Below are 13400 nucleotides of genomic sequence, written 5' to 3' on the forward strand. Positions count from 1 at the left end.
TGACCCTTGAATATAATTTGTGCTGTTTTCCAGAAATACACCATGGATGAAAGGGAATGATTTAGTATAAAATAATTTTGTTCTCTCCTATTCCAATTCGATGTCTAGCATGATTAGGTAGGGGACCTTTGTTTTGATTAACCTTGGTAATCTTCTGTAACGTATCAGTAGAGATCCAAAACTTGCTAGTGGATCTTTCTGATCATCTCTTTAGCATATATCAGTAGAGATCCAAATACAATACTTCATAAGGATCTTGTCCCGAAGAACATTATAGTGTGTTGGAACTTGAAAGTAATAAAACTACTGATTTGATTTTTGTGTTTTCATATCTACGGTTTTCGTTTGTTTTATAGTGCTGTAATGAAAATTACTCAATTAATTTGTATGCTTTCTATCATTTTCACAATTGTGGGCACTTTAAATAAAAACGAAAAGGCTATTCCATCTTTTAGATGCCCAAATGGTAAACGTTTCGCATTGTTTGTTGCCTTTGTTAGAACAATGACCTTTGATGTTTCAGAGACAAAAGGCGAACCCGAATTAGTGGCTGCAATCACTTTTCGGAAGGATCAATGATACAAAGCTATTCTATTATACAAAAAACTACAAATATTCATGTGTATGATTTTCTCTTATACATGTATGATCACTTTATTATGTTTCTGATAATTCGCCTCACTCTCAGTTCTGTTTGCTTTCTTTCTTTACTTCAGAGCATCTGCAGCATCAAAAATCCAAGTTGGAAGTTCACTTATCTTCAAAAATGCGTGGCTGGCCTCTCGAAAAGAGTATCATAACCACTAACTCAGATCTTGATCTTGATCTTGATAGTGTAAACAAGTACTTGAGCAAACTTGGATACAATATGTAGTTGATTCACTCTTACTTGATATGCATTGCTTGCTGTGATTGATTTCTCCTTATATGTTTCTAAATAGTATAGAATCACAATAATAAGAAGTACTTCTCTTATTCAATCACAAAGTTCTCAATCACAAATCTTAATCACACATTATGCATCACACATTGCATCCATATATATAGGACTTAAATAAATCCTAAATCACTTAGTATTATCATATCTCCTAATCCTAAAGATAATCATAACTTCAAATAGGAAAAGGAAACTTATATCTCAAGCTTATCCAACAACATTCTCCCCCTTAAGCTTGAACTTGTCTTCACACACATTTTGAACTCCGATAAGATCTCTCATCTCCTTGAATCTAATTCTTCCAAGTGACTTAGTAAGAATATCCGCTTTCTGTTTGCTTCCTGGGATATGATCGACCTCAACTAATTCATTCTCAACACATTCACGTATAAAGTGAAATCTCCGGTGAATATGCTTGCTTCGGCCATGGAACACGGGGTTTTTGCTAAGTGCTATGGCCGATTTGTTATCCACCTTGATCATCACTCTTTTGCTTTCCTTTCCGATGGCTTCACTAAGAAGCTCTTGCAGCCATATCGCCTGTTTTGCTGCTTCTGTTGCAGCCATGAACTCAGCTTCACACGATGACAACGCCACTATTTCTTGCTTAGTTGAGCACCACGTTATAGGACACTCACCCAGATAGAAAATGTGCCCGGTCGTACTCTTACCATCATCAATATCAACATTATGAGAACTGTCGCTATAGCCCATCAGTTCAGTCCCTTTGTCGTGCGGGTAGTAAAGCCCGAGAGAGCAAGTTCCACGAAGGTATCTTAGTATTTGCTTCAGAGCAGCACCATGGGACGTCCTAGGATCCTGCATATACCTACTGAGAACACCAACGCTAAAGGACAGGTCCGGTCGCGTGTGTAATAAGTAACGGAGACATCCAATGGCGCGACGATACTCCCTTTCATCAATCTTTTCTTCGTCGGATGACTTAGAGAAGGCTGCGTTCAGCTCCATAGGTACATGAGTAGGATTACAAGAATCCATCTTAGCTTCTTGAAGGATTTTCTGTGCGTATCTATCCTGCTTGAGTACTATCCCACTCTTACCTTGCATCACTTCAATTCCCAAATAGTATGTTAATAGACCGAGATCACTCATCTCAAACTTCGCTGCCATCTCTTGCTTAAACTTCAGTATAGAACTCAATGAGGAACCAGTAACTAGAAGATCGTCCACATATACTACGACAATAAGTAGCTCTTGGTTACTTTCCTTCCGATAAAGTGACGGCTCCTTTGAACATCGTTTGAATTTCAATCCACAAAGTATCTGGTTAAGCTTTATATTCCAAGCTCTAGGAGCTTGTCGTAATCCATAGAGAGCCTTTTGAAGCTTGTATACCTTGTGTTCTTCCCTAGCGACAATAAAACCTTCAGGTTGAGTGACGAACACGTCTTCCTTTAGCTCCCCGTGTAGGAATGCAGTTTTAACGTCAAGATGGTGTATCTCCCATCCATGTGATCCTGCCAAGGCGATAATCAATCTAATTGTCTCAATACGAGCCACTGGAGCGAACACTTCATCATAGTCCACCCCATGTCGCTGAACGTATCCTTTAGCTACTAGACGGGCTTTGTATTTGTTGATCGAACCATCAGCATTGCGCTTAACCTTAAATACCCACTTCAAGCCAATTGGTTTAACACCTCTAGGCAGTTCAACCAGTTCCCATGTATTATTTTTTTCAATCGACTTGATCTCCTCTTTGCACGCATCTATCCAGACCTGCAGCTCCTTGGCTTCATTGTAGTCCCAAGGTTCCTCGTTAACTAACATCAAAAAACGTTCACCCTCTATTTCCGCCATGAGAACGTAATCATCAAGATATGCAGGTCTTGTAGATGTTCTTGTTGATCGTCGTAGTGGTATAACTCCATCGCTATCTTCATCTTCACTAACACCATCTTCCTCATGCTCATTATCATCTTCATTCCCATCACCATCGTCTTCACCATTCGTGATAACATCACTCCAAGGTCTTTGGACGATAGTGAACTCGCCAACTTCCTTATCGACTGCTTCCTCTGTCCAGCACCATTGCTTGCTTTCATCAAACACAACGTCACGGCTCACAATGATACGTTTGCTCTGAGGGTCGAGAAGACGGTAAGCTTTGGATCCTGGTTCTGTTCCTAAGTGGACAAGAATTCTGGACCTGTCATCTAGTTTCTTCCTACCAGCCTTCTCAGTTCTCGCGTAGCAAATACACCCAAACACTTTTAAGTGTGATAAATTCGGCTTCTGACTTCTCAAAGCTTCGTATGGAGTTAATCCTTCAAGCGATCTCGTTGCAACTCTGTTAATCAAGTAGGTGGCATGCCTTATTGCTTCTCCCCACAGATGATTCGGCATGTTCATATGTTTCAAGATACTCCTTGTCATCTCTAATAACGTTCTGTTCCGTCTTTCCACTACTCCGTTTTGCTGAGGAGAATACGGTGCAGTCAGGTGACGACTGATTCCGAACTTGTCACAATAGGACTGAAATTCATGAGACACGAATTCACCTCCTCTATCTGTTCGTAGCGTCTTTAACTCTGATTTTGTTTCTTGCTCAGCACGCAGTTTGAAGATTTTAAATTTTTCAAGTGCTTCACTTTTTTCTTTGATCAGAATTGTCCACATGTATCGTGAATAATCGTCGATAAGAACAAAGATGTACCTCTTGTGAGCTGGTGTTGGTGGTGTGATAGGTCCACAGAGGTCTGCGTGAATCAATTCTAGAGGTTTTGATGCTCGAAAAACAGTTGCTTGTGGGAAGGGTTTCCTGGTTTGTTTTCCCTTCAGACATGAGACGCAAGCTTCAGTATTGCACTTGACTTCGGGCACGCCTGTTACGAGTTCTTTCTTAACCATTTGCCTCATGGTCTCTTTGTTGATATGTCCTAACCGTGCGTGCCACAAAGTAGACTCCGCATACGTCGATATCTGCAAACATTCAATATGATCTGCCTGTAGCGTGACTTTGTATAAGCGATTTTGAGCCCTTGTTGTTTTAACCATTAGTAGTCCATGCTTGTCGACCAACTTGAGCGTGTTATCCTTCATATTAACCTCACAGCCTGCTTCGGTGGCTTGTCCTAAACTGATGATGTTGCTTCGTAACGCCGGTATATAGTAGACATCTTTCAAAATTTTCTTCCCTCCATCAACAATGAAACGTATTGAGCCTTTTCCCATTATATCGATCCGTGAATCATCTCCAAAACGTACCTTCCCAGTGATGGTATCGTCAAGCTCGAAGAAGAACATGCGGTTCCCACTCATGTGGTTACTAGCGCCATTGTCTAAATACCATACATTCTTAGCATCTGATTCGGTATCAAAGGTCTTAGGGTTCACATTCTTCTCATTCAAATAGACGACCTCGTTCATCATCAGAGCATCCGCTTCTTGAGTCTCTTCGTCCTTCTTCTCATTCCCTTCGACAGTCTCTTGTAGTTTCAATATCTTATCTGGACAGTCGGTAGCGTAATGTCCAAGTTTGTCACAATTGAAACACGTGATGTGTGAAGCATCTCCTCCGACTCTTCCTTGCCTATAAGCATCTCTTTGTTGTTGGAAGGACCCACGACCGCGACCTCGTCCTCTCCAGTTCGATCTGCCACCACGACCTCGTCCACGGCTATGGTAGTTCTCATGATTTGAGCCAGCATTGGCGTACATCAGTTTCCCTGTTTCATCATCGATATCTTCTTCTTCTTCTTCAGCTATTCTTTCTTCGTACGCCTTTAGTCTACCAACTATATCTTCATAGCTTGTGGTATTAAGATCCAGAACTTGTTCAAGGGAAGCAACCATATGAATGTACTTTTTCCTTGGTAAGCTCTTTAGAAATTTTTTCACAAGTTTAGATTCTTCAATTATTTCTCCTAAGGAGGCAGACTTGGACGCTATTTCAGATAATTTTCCCGAGAATGTATCTATTGTATCTCCATCTATCCCGTGTCCAACTCTATCTTATCTTATTAGTACGATATTGTCCACTTTGGGCTTGCCAATTAGGCCCAAAGTGGACAATATCGTACTAATAAGATAAGATAGAGTTGGACACGGGATTTCACTAATCCCAACAATTGGTATCAGAGCCAGGTTGACGAGAAATCTGCAAGAAAGACCAAAATACCCTTTGAATGATGAATGAGTATCCTATGAGTTAGGAATGAGAGGTGTGTGGCAGAAATCAAGTCAGAAGATCTTGGAAGTCAGTTGTGGGACACGAGATGAATGTGATCTTTAGTTTGAGGTGGAGAATGTGAGATGACAAACTAAGTCCCACATTGGAAAATTAGACAAAGAGTCTGTAATATATAAAGAGATGTCCAACTCTATTAGTACGAGGCCTTTTGGGATGGAAACCAAAAGTAAATCCATGCGGGCTTGCCAATTAGGCCCAAAGTGGACAATATCGTACTAATAAGATAAGATAGAGTTGGACACGGGATTTCACTAATCCCAACAAATAGGATATCGAGGATGTTATTGTAATCAATAACCTATGGAAAATCTCCGGCTATCACCGCTAAGACAAGGTAGGTTTAAGTCGCCACTTTCAGGGAAGTCTACTCAAAGGGAAGCACCTACATTTTGTGAGAGAGTGCATTCAGGTCGAACTCCTTGTAGAGACGGCAGAGATGTGATGGAGCTGTTCAGTGTTTCGAAAATAACCAGTGAGAACATCATTGAATTTTTAAGTCTGAGAAGAATGAACCTACAATATACCTTCATATCTGATACTAAATTGAAGTCATCCAAGTTAAGCAGCTCGACCGGTTTGCAAAACGCTGCATCAACATACTCTGTCTCCACTAGCTCCTCATGTCTTTGCTTCAGAATCATTGCTTTGACTTTTTTAAGAGTTACATCTATCTTATTAAATTAGAAGTACTTTGACCTTTTGTTTGGCAACATAGATAGTAGTTTAAAAAAATAGTGTTGTTTGAAAATATGGATAGCCAATATATTAAAGAAAAAAAGTTATGGGTTTATGTTATTAAAAAAAATTAAAAATTCATTATATTATGAAAACTATATATATGGGCCAGCTTTAAAATATACGAAAATGGATAGCACAATCTAATTACTTAAAAACATTTTTGTCTAAAATAATCATAAAACAAAATTTAAATTTTACATACATATTTCAAATCAAAATATTAATAAAATTGATTTATATCAAAAATTGATTAGAAAATATATATATATATTCAAAAATTGATATTAATAAAATGTTTTTTTATAACCATTATAAATATGTTTTAAATATATTTAAGAAAAATACAATACAAAGCAATTTCAAACACCAACGTAAATTATGATTTTTATATTTCATATTAAGTTTTAAAAATATAATATATATGATTATTTATATGATGGTACGTATAAAATACTATTAATTATATGATTACTTATATGATGGAAGGTAAAAAACATGATTAATTATATGATGACATATATATGATATTTAATAGTAACATGAAAAAATAAATAACAAAATATCTATCTTATTAAAGTAGAAGTACTTTAAGCTTTTGTTTGGCAACACAAATAGCAATTAAAAAAAATATAGTGTTGTTTGGAAACATGGATATCAATATATTAAAGAAAAAAAAACAATGTGTTTATGTTATCAAGAAAAAATGGAAATTCATTATATTATGAAAACTATATATATGAGCCAGCTTTAAAATATACGAAAATAGCGGGTCTAATCTAATTACCTAAAAACATTTTTGCCTAAAATAATCATAAAAAAAAATTTAATTTTATATACATATTTCAAATCAAAATATTAATTTAAAATTGATTTATATTAAAAATTGATTCAAAATATACATATATTCAAAAATTGATTTTACTAAAATGTTTCTTATAACCATTATAAAAATGTTTTAAATATATTTAAGAAAAATAAAATACAAAGCAATTTCAAACACCAACGTAAATTATGATTTTATATTTCATATTAAGTTTTAAAATATAATATATATATATGATTATTTATATGATGGTACGTATAAAATACTATTAATTATATGATTACTTATATGATGGTAGGTAAACACACAATTAATTATATGATGACACATATATGATATTTAATAGTGACATGAAAAATAAATAACAACATATTTTTGCAATGTTATATCTTATATCTTATTAAAATAGAAGTACCTTTGGGAATGTTTGGAAACAAGAATAACATAATTAAAAAAAAATATAATGTTGTTTGAAAATATGGATAACAATATATCAAAAATAATAATAATAATAATGAGCTTATGTTATCAAAGAAAATTGAAGTGCATTATATTTTATAAATTATCTGTTTAACCATATTTAAAATATACGAAAATGACTCAATTTAATTTCTTTTTTTTGTGCAACTGGTCCAATCTAATTAACTAAAAACATATTTTGTCTAACTTAATCATTAAACAAAATTCAAACCAAAAATTGATTCAAAAATATGCATGTATTCAAAAATTGATTTTCACTAATGTTTTTCCAATAACAATTATAAAATTGTTTCTAATATATATATAAAATACAATACAAAGGAACTTATAGATTGAGTAAACCTTCTTTATAATTTTTTTATGGACCACCGAAATAGAATTAGATATACAATACTAGAAATAACTATAATATTTGGATTACAATATCAAATAAGCAATAAAATAAAAAAATAATGTATGAATGTATTAGTATTCCTTTATATGTATTAAAAATACAATAATATATAACGGGACCATAATTTTGAAAATCCAACAATTAACAATTAATTATGAATTTATAATGTTCTTACAAATTAAAGCAAACACCCGTGAGGACGCACGGGTCATGATCTAGTAAGTAATTAAAGTTTCAGAAACTACTTTGACCAGACTCTTTTATGCATCACCACTTGAATTCTCCTCCTTTTCAGTTTGAACCATTGTATCAAAAACAGCTACGGATGAATCGTCCATTCTTTCTTCGTTAGTCACTTGAACACATGGGATCTCTTCCATGGTTACATTTGAGCTTTGATACACATAAAAATGAGAAATGCTTGTGCATGTATCTATAAAAATAAAAATATCCGTGCAAGTGCGCGGGTCGATATCGAGTATAAGGTTAATGTAGAGATGATTGAATTATAAGAGTATCATATCCATCTATCTATCTATACACTATTATGTGTATATGCGGTGCAACTACTCTTTTGGTTATTTTTAATGTGAATTGGTGAGATCGATGTACATAGTAGTTTTTTAATTATAACTGCTAGTGTTGCCAATTTCCCTATTGTTAACATTTATCTTTTGTTTATTACACATTTAGAGCATGTATAATGGCTTCAACACCCTCTCCATATTCAACATCATCTTTTTCTCTTTTTAACATTTCATATCATCTTCTCTCTTCCACCTCATTTATTCAACACCCACTTCAATCTACACCTCTATAATGGTTTGTTTTAAAAAATTCAACACCCTACCCCACAACTCTTAATTCATATTTTTGTTTTTTACAATTAACTTAAAAACTAAAATATCATAACTTTTAATAATATTTATTTTGAATTGTTATATTTAGCTTAATTTTTAAATAATACCAAAATTTGTATTAATAAAACAATCAAAATTAAGAACATATTTATTTTTTAAGTAAGATATTTACCAAAAATTTTAAGACAATAGTTGATTAAGAACATATTTATTTTAAAACAATCAGAATTAAGAACATATTTATTTTTTAAGTAAGAAAATAGTTGATTATGAAAAATGACGTTTTTTCTGTATCCAAATAAAATGAAAGTAGTCTCTATTTATAGATAAAAAAAATCTTGAATTTTGATATAATTTTTATATTTTTTTAAAAAAAATTATTATATAATAAATATGTTTGACTTATTGAGTGATGATAGAAAAACAAAAGAAATCGGCACAGCCAATCAGAACACAACATTTAAATCTTATCCAGATTTAAAAAAAGTGATAAAACCAGCACATTTTTTGCCCGATCAAAAAGCGACACGTGACAGCGTTGACCACAAGAAACAAGAAACAAGTTTCAACCGTTGAAACTTTACCATATATATTTATGCCACACAGATAAGACAAATTTATCGACACCCTTAGGGCATCTCCAACCCATAACACTATTTTAGTGTAAAAGTTACACTATTTTAGTGTAGTTTTAGCGCTAAATGTTTTTGGCTCTCCAACCACAACACCAAATCTTACACTAATAAGAATATTCTCCATTATTAAATTATTAAAAAAAATCTTTGTTTTTAATATTTAAGTAGAATATTTATTATTTTATGACTAACATATATTAACTTATATTAAAATCGTAATTAAAAAATATTTCTAATTCACTTTGTAAAACATATTTCTAATTAAAATATGAATAATATTATATGACAAAATTATATTAAAATATTATTATAAAAATAAACTCTTACATTAAACAATTAAAAACACAAACAAACCAACATGAAGAACATGGAGAAGGCTCTCAATACCACAATCATGGATCTCAATATCAAGCATCTCAAGTTCAAGGAGAACAAGTTACCAGTGAAGATCAAATATCACCAAATGATTTAGAAGTTTCTACTCCATATTCTAATTATTTTAATGGGATGAATAATAATTTCCCTAATTATTAGATATTATCTAGGCTTATGTCTTAAAAGTTCTTTTGTTGTATGCAATTTTTCTTTTTAGTTTTAATTTTGCAATTTAAATTTCTTGTGTTTGAATTAAACTTTGTTATGTATTTTTAATCTAGTTTTTAATTTGTTTTCATATAAATTAATATTTTATATTAAATCCATGTTAAAGATAACAAAAGAAATTTGGTATATTTATTTTAATTAAAATATCAGTTCTAATTATAAAATAATACTGTAACAGAAATATAATCAACTATAATTAAACAATATTTTTTGCTCAAACAAAATTGAAATGAACAGTTTTGCAAAAAAAAAAAAAAAAAAGGGTTTTGCCGTTGCTACAGTGTTACACCAAATATAGTGTGACACTGTAGCAAGGAAGGGAATCACACAAAAATAGTGTTGTTTTTGCCGTTTGATTGGAGAGAGAAATCAGTAAATATAACACTATTTTGGTGTTATACAGTCCTGTTGGACTTGGCCTTATACAATGGTTTCAACGGTTGAAAAATGTTTTCAACACCCCATCGTGGGTTGTCTTAAGAATTTTATCTACTGAATTTTAGGCATCGAAGGTAAGAAAGCTTTTGAATACTTATGATATTTCTTCGTCATATGTTTTCTTCAAAAAGCGGATATGATTTTTTTACTTCGAGTCGGAATTGACTATATCCCACATTTGTTGACCCCAAGAAAGATTACAAAACATCGTTTGCAAAAAGTTTAGTTTCTGTAATACTAGGGGTTGGCCCGCCCTACGGGCGGGTGAATTTACGAAAAAAATGTTTTATGTTAAAATATATTTTTATTTTATAGAAGATTTGATCAAAATATTTTATAGAACATTTGAAAATATTGTTTTAAATTGAATATGATAAATTTAAAACTTTCTAAGATTGTACTGTAAATTTAATTTTGCTGGTTTGAGTTGAAAGAACCACTATATTTTTTTAAGAGGACATAAAAATTTTAATAATTGAATTAAAAAAGGTAATGGTTTTTCTTAAGAGAACACAAAATTTTAAATAAGTGAGTTTAAAAAATGTAATGGTTTATATTTATTCTTTTGACTTTTATTCTTGGATAACATGGACAAACGTTTTTAGTAGTGTGGACGTCAAATATATTATATATATACGTCAACACCTTTCAACAAATGTACATCTTTAACAATTTACATGTAACATGTATTTGAGGGACAGTTGCACCGACAGTGTAGATTTGGATGTACTCATCGAGACTTGGATGCCGTAATTTTGTTGCTTTTAATCTTGTTTTGAGGAAATACTTGAAGTGTACACTGCTTAATTGTATGGTTTATGTATTTTTTAAGAAAAAGTTAGTAGACATGTAACTTTATCATCAATTGCTTACGTAGACTACCAAGTGTTTAGAAGTATGAACTTCATACGTAAGGTAGCATGACTACTTGACTTATCTTAACAAAATGTTGCCTGTATAAAATAAACTTGCATTAATAATTCAAACACTGATCACTACAGTGAGTTGAAAACAAAAGTAGAAAAAGATGCTAAAGCATTAATACTTTTGTTAAGGGTATCCACGTGATAAGTATTCAATGGTTATCAAAGGTATCTACGTGAACTTATGCCAAGCGTGCATTCTTGGATCCACTCTGGCTCGGATCAAGTTGCTGTTTGGTTGATGGTTCACCTTCGGCAGCTGGATCAGCAGACATGGATGGTGGGGCGCAACATTGGAGTTCTCATCAGCAGCTCCATTCGAAGCTAGTGCATTCACTCCAGGAAGTTGAGCATCAGGAACCTCTTCATCCTCCTGTTTTCAAAATATCAAATACATCGTTTATATAATTTAGGTAGCAGCATAACTAAAATAGGATTAGGTACCAACATCTTTAACAAAGCCTGGCAGAATTCCGGTCAAAGAAACTCAATTATCTGTGATGCCAAAGAAAACATTATCTATTAGTTTGGTTAATTCATAGCGCTTTCTAAATTAGACGAGAAGCGAACCTGAGGGTCGGCAGCGATAACATATTGCTTTAGCTCTGAAACGATCAGGGCCACTTTCTGTGCATATACCACCTTCGATGAAGATGTTGTCTCATATGTGCCTTCACCTGTCAACCTATTAAGAGATAATTGTTGAATGACAGTCAAAAAATATATTAAAGCAGATGGAAATATGCTTAATGTGAACCAAGTGGTCTCTATCTAATTAAAATGAGGGTCACTTGCTTGTCAATCTTTTCTTTTCCAACAGCGGTCTCTGTGTCGAAGTAAAGATGTGTTCCAGATGTGACATTAACAATCGACCTGCATAACTGAAATTTAATAAATGGAAGCTATGTTTGTTTAAGATTTTAGTTATCGTATGAATGAGACCCTAGCTTACTGACCTCCAACAATTTTCGGATTTATGCTGGTGACAAGTACAATTGTTGGTTCCGTCCCGTAGCTCTCGAGTTTGTTATAAAATGCAAGGGCTAAGGCATCGAAGATGCTAATGACACGGTGATATAACTGCAATATAGAGTTCCATGAGAGTTACGTTGGAATATATAGTTGTAAAACACGCAAACCACTGGAGTTTGACTGTACAAACAACCTCTCTATGCAAAGAGTAAGCATTACGCGCTGTGACCCGTGTGTATCATTATTAGTGCTCCTGATTGCAGTTAGCTCACCGATTATGTTTGAAAATTAAAACGTAGCAGGACCTTAATATAGACAGACGTAGGATTCTTAAACGACAAGAAAGATAAAGAAGATTAAAAACATACCAGGTAGTTGTCTGGTGGTGTTCGCCAATGCACGTAGCTGGTCTACGAAATCGTAACAGTTCAGTTGGTATTTATTTCACCGAATCGGTTAGCTCTACAAAAGACGTCCCATCATTGAAGCGTATGGAGAGGGGAGTCTCAGACAGACGGAACTTGTTGTTGCTCCTTGTGAAGTTGTTGTTGCTCCTTGTGACGTCGAAACTGCTGAACGTTTAAAATGATCCTACACTGAACGCCAAGGAAAGGGCTAAGACGGTTGGCACTGACGGACCATTGGATAAGGGTCAACTGTTTGGCAAGAGAAAACAATATAATTAGAAAACAGGATTTCAGAGGCTCATATATATTGTTAATAGGAAAGGACGGTGATTACATTCTCGTCAAGCCGTAGCATGTCGACACCTATTAACTCTCGCCCATTCTTCACATTCCTGGCCTCCCTAAACCTCAGAAGACGGACCTTGGTGGCATTTGTACAGTGGCTAGCTTTCAAATCGCCAGGTAAGATAGAGGATTGCGCCATTGTTGAGTTGGTGAGTAGCAGGGATCGTGTTTTCAGATTTCGTATATGGGATGCCGTTCATCGTTGGCTGAAAACACATTTATAGGTGAAGATTCCGGCGGTTACCTAGAAAGATGAGAAGCTCGATTAAAATCTAGAGAGTGGAAGGAGTTGTATAATTGATGTAAATGCTCAGATTTAAGCACCTAATAATTGTCAATAACAGACGTTACATAGTTGGAATCGGAGACGATGTCATCTGTAACTTGAAGACGGCAATGCTCTGTTAGTAGAAGACGGAGAGTGGTGAAGCCTTAAATACATGTGAGCCTAAACCATAGAAAATATTACATAAAGCCCATCAAACGGCCCATAGTATAATTACTAAAGTTTTCGTGAGCGGAATGATAAGTTAATGACACGTGGCAATATATGCCCACACCAAAAGAAGGACGTGGCTGCTTGAGGTGAGAGAAAACTCCAAATTATTATTATAGATATATCGAGAAAGATT

The 13400-nt window shown here is 33.9% G+C and overlaps 3 long non-coding RNA genes across 4 annotated transcripts; 1 reads left to right on the forward strand and 2 right to left on the reverse strand.

The window, feature by feature from the left end:
• The first annotated feature begins 739 nt into the window (after nucleotides 1–739).
• LOC103873183 lies at nucleotides 740–5848 on the forward strand. Its single transcript, XR_004448542.1, has 2 exons — nucleotides 740–843; nucleotides 5419–5848. It is a non-coding gene; the product is annotated as an uncharacterized LOC103873183 (long non-coding RNA).
• Nucleotides 5849–11070: 5222 nt separating this feature from the next.
• On the reverse strand, nucleotides 11071–11846 carry LOC103873184. Its single transcript, XR_004448597.1, has 3 exons — nucleotides 11615–11846; nucleotides 11493–11539; nucleotides 11071–11417 (listed from the first exon to the last, which is right to left on the reverse strand). It is a non-coding gene; the product is annotated as an uncharacterized LOC103873184 (long non-coding RNA).
• On the reverse strand, nucleotides 11838–13186 carry LOC117126160. 2 transcript variants are annotated; one of them, XR_004448595.1, is made up of 5 exons: nucleotides 13093–13186; nucleotides 12758–13012; nucleotides 12210–12672; nucleotides 12001–12124; nucleotides 11838–11917 (listed from the first exon to the last, which is right to left on the reverse strand). It is a non-coding gene; the product is annotated as an uncharacterized LOC117126160 (long non-coding RNA). The 2 variants fall into 2 exon arrangements; XR_004448596.1 differs by having other exon boundaries at nucleotides 11869–11925.
• Nucleotides 13187–13400: the final 214 nt, after the last annotated feature.

Source organism: Brassica rapa, chromosome A06 (genome assembly GCF_000309985.2).
Source record: "Brassica rapa cultivar Chiifu-401-42 chromosome A06, CAAS_Brap_v3.01, whole genome shotgun sequence".
Classification (NCBI taxonomy): Eukaryota; Viridiplantae; Streptophyta; class Magnoliopsida; order Brassicales; family Brassicaceae; genus Brassica; species Brassica rapa.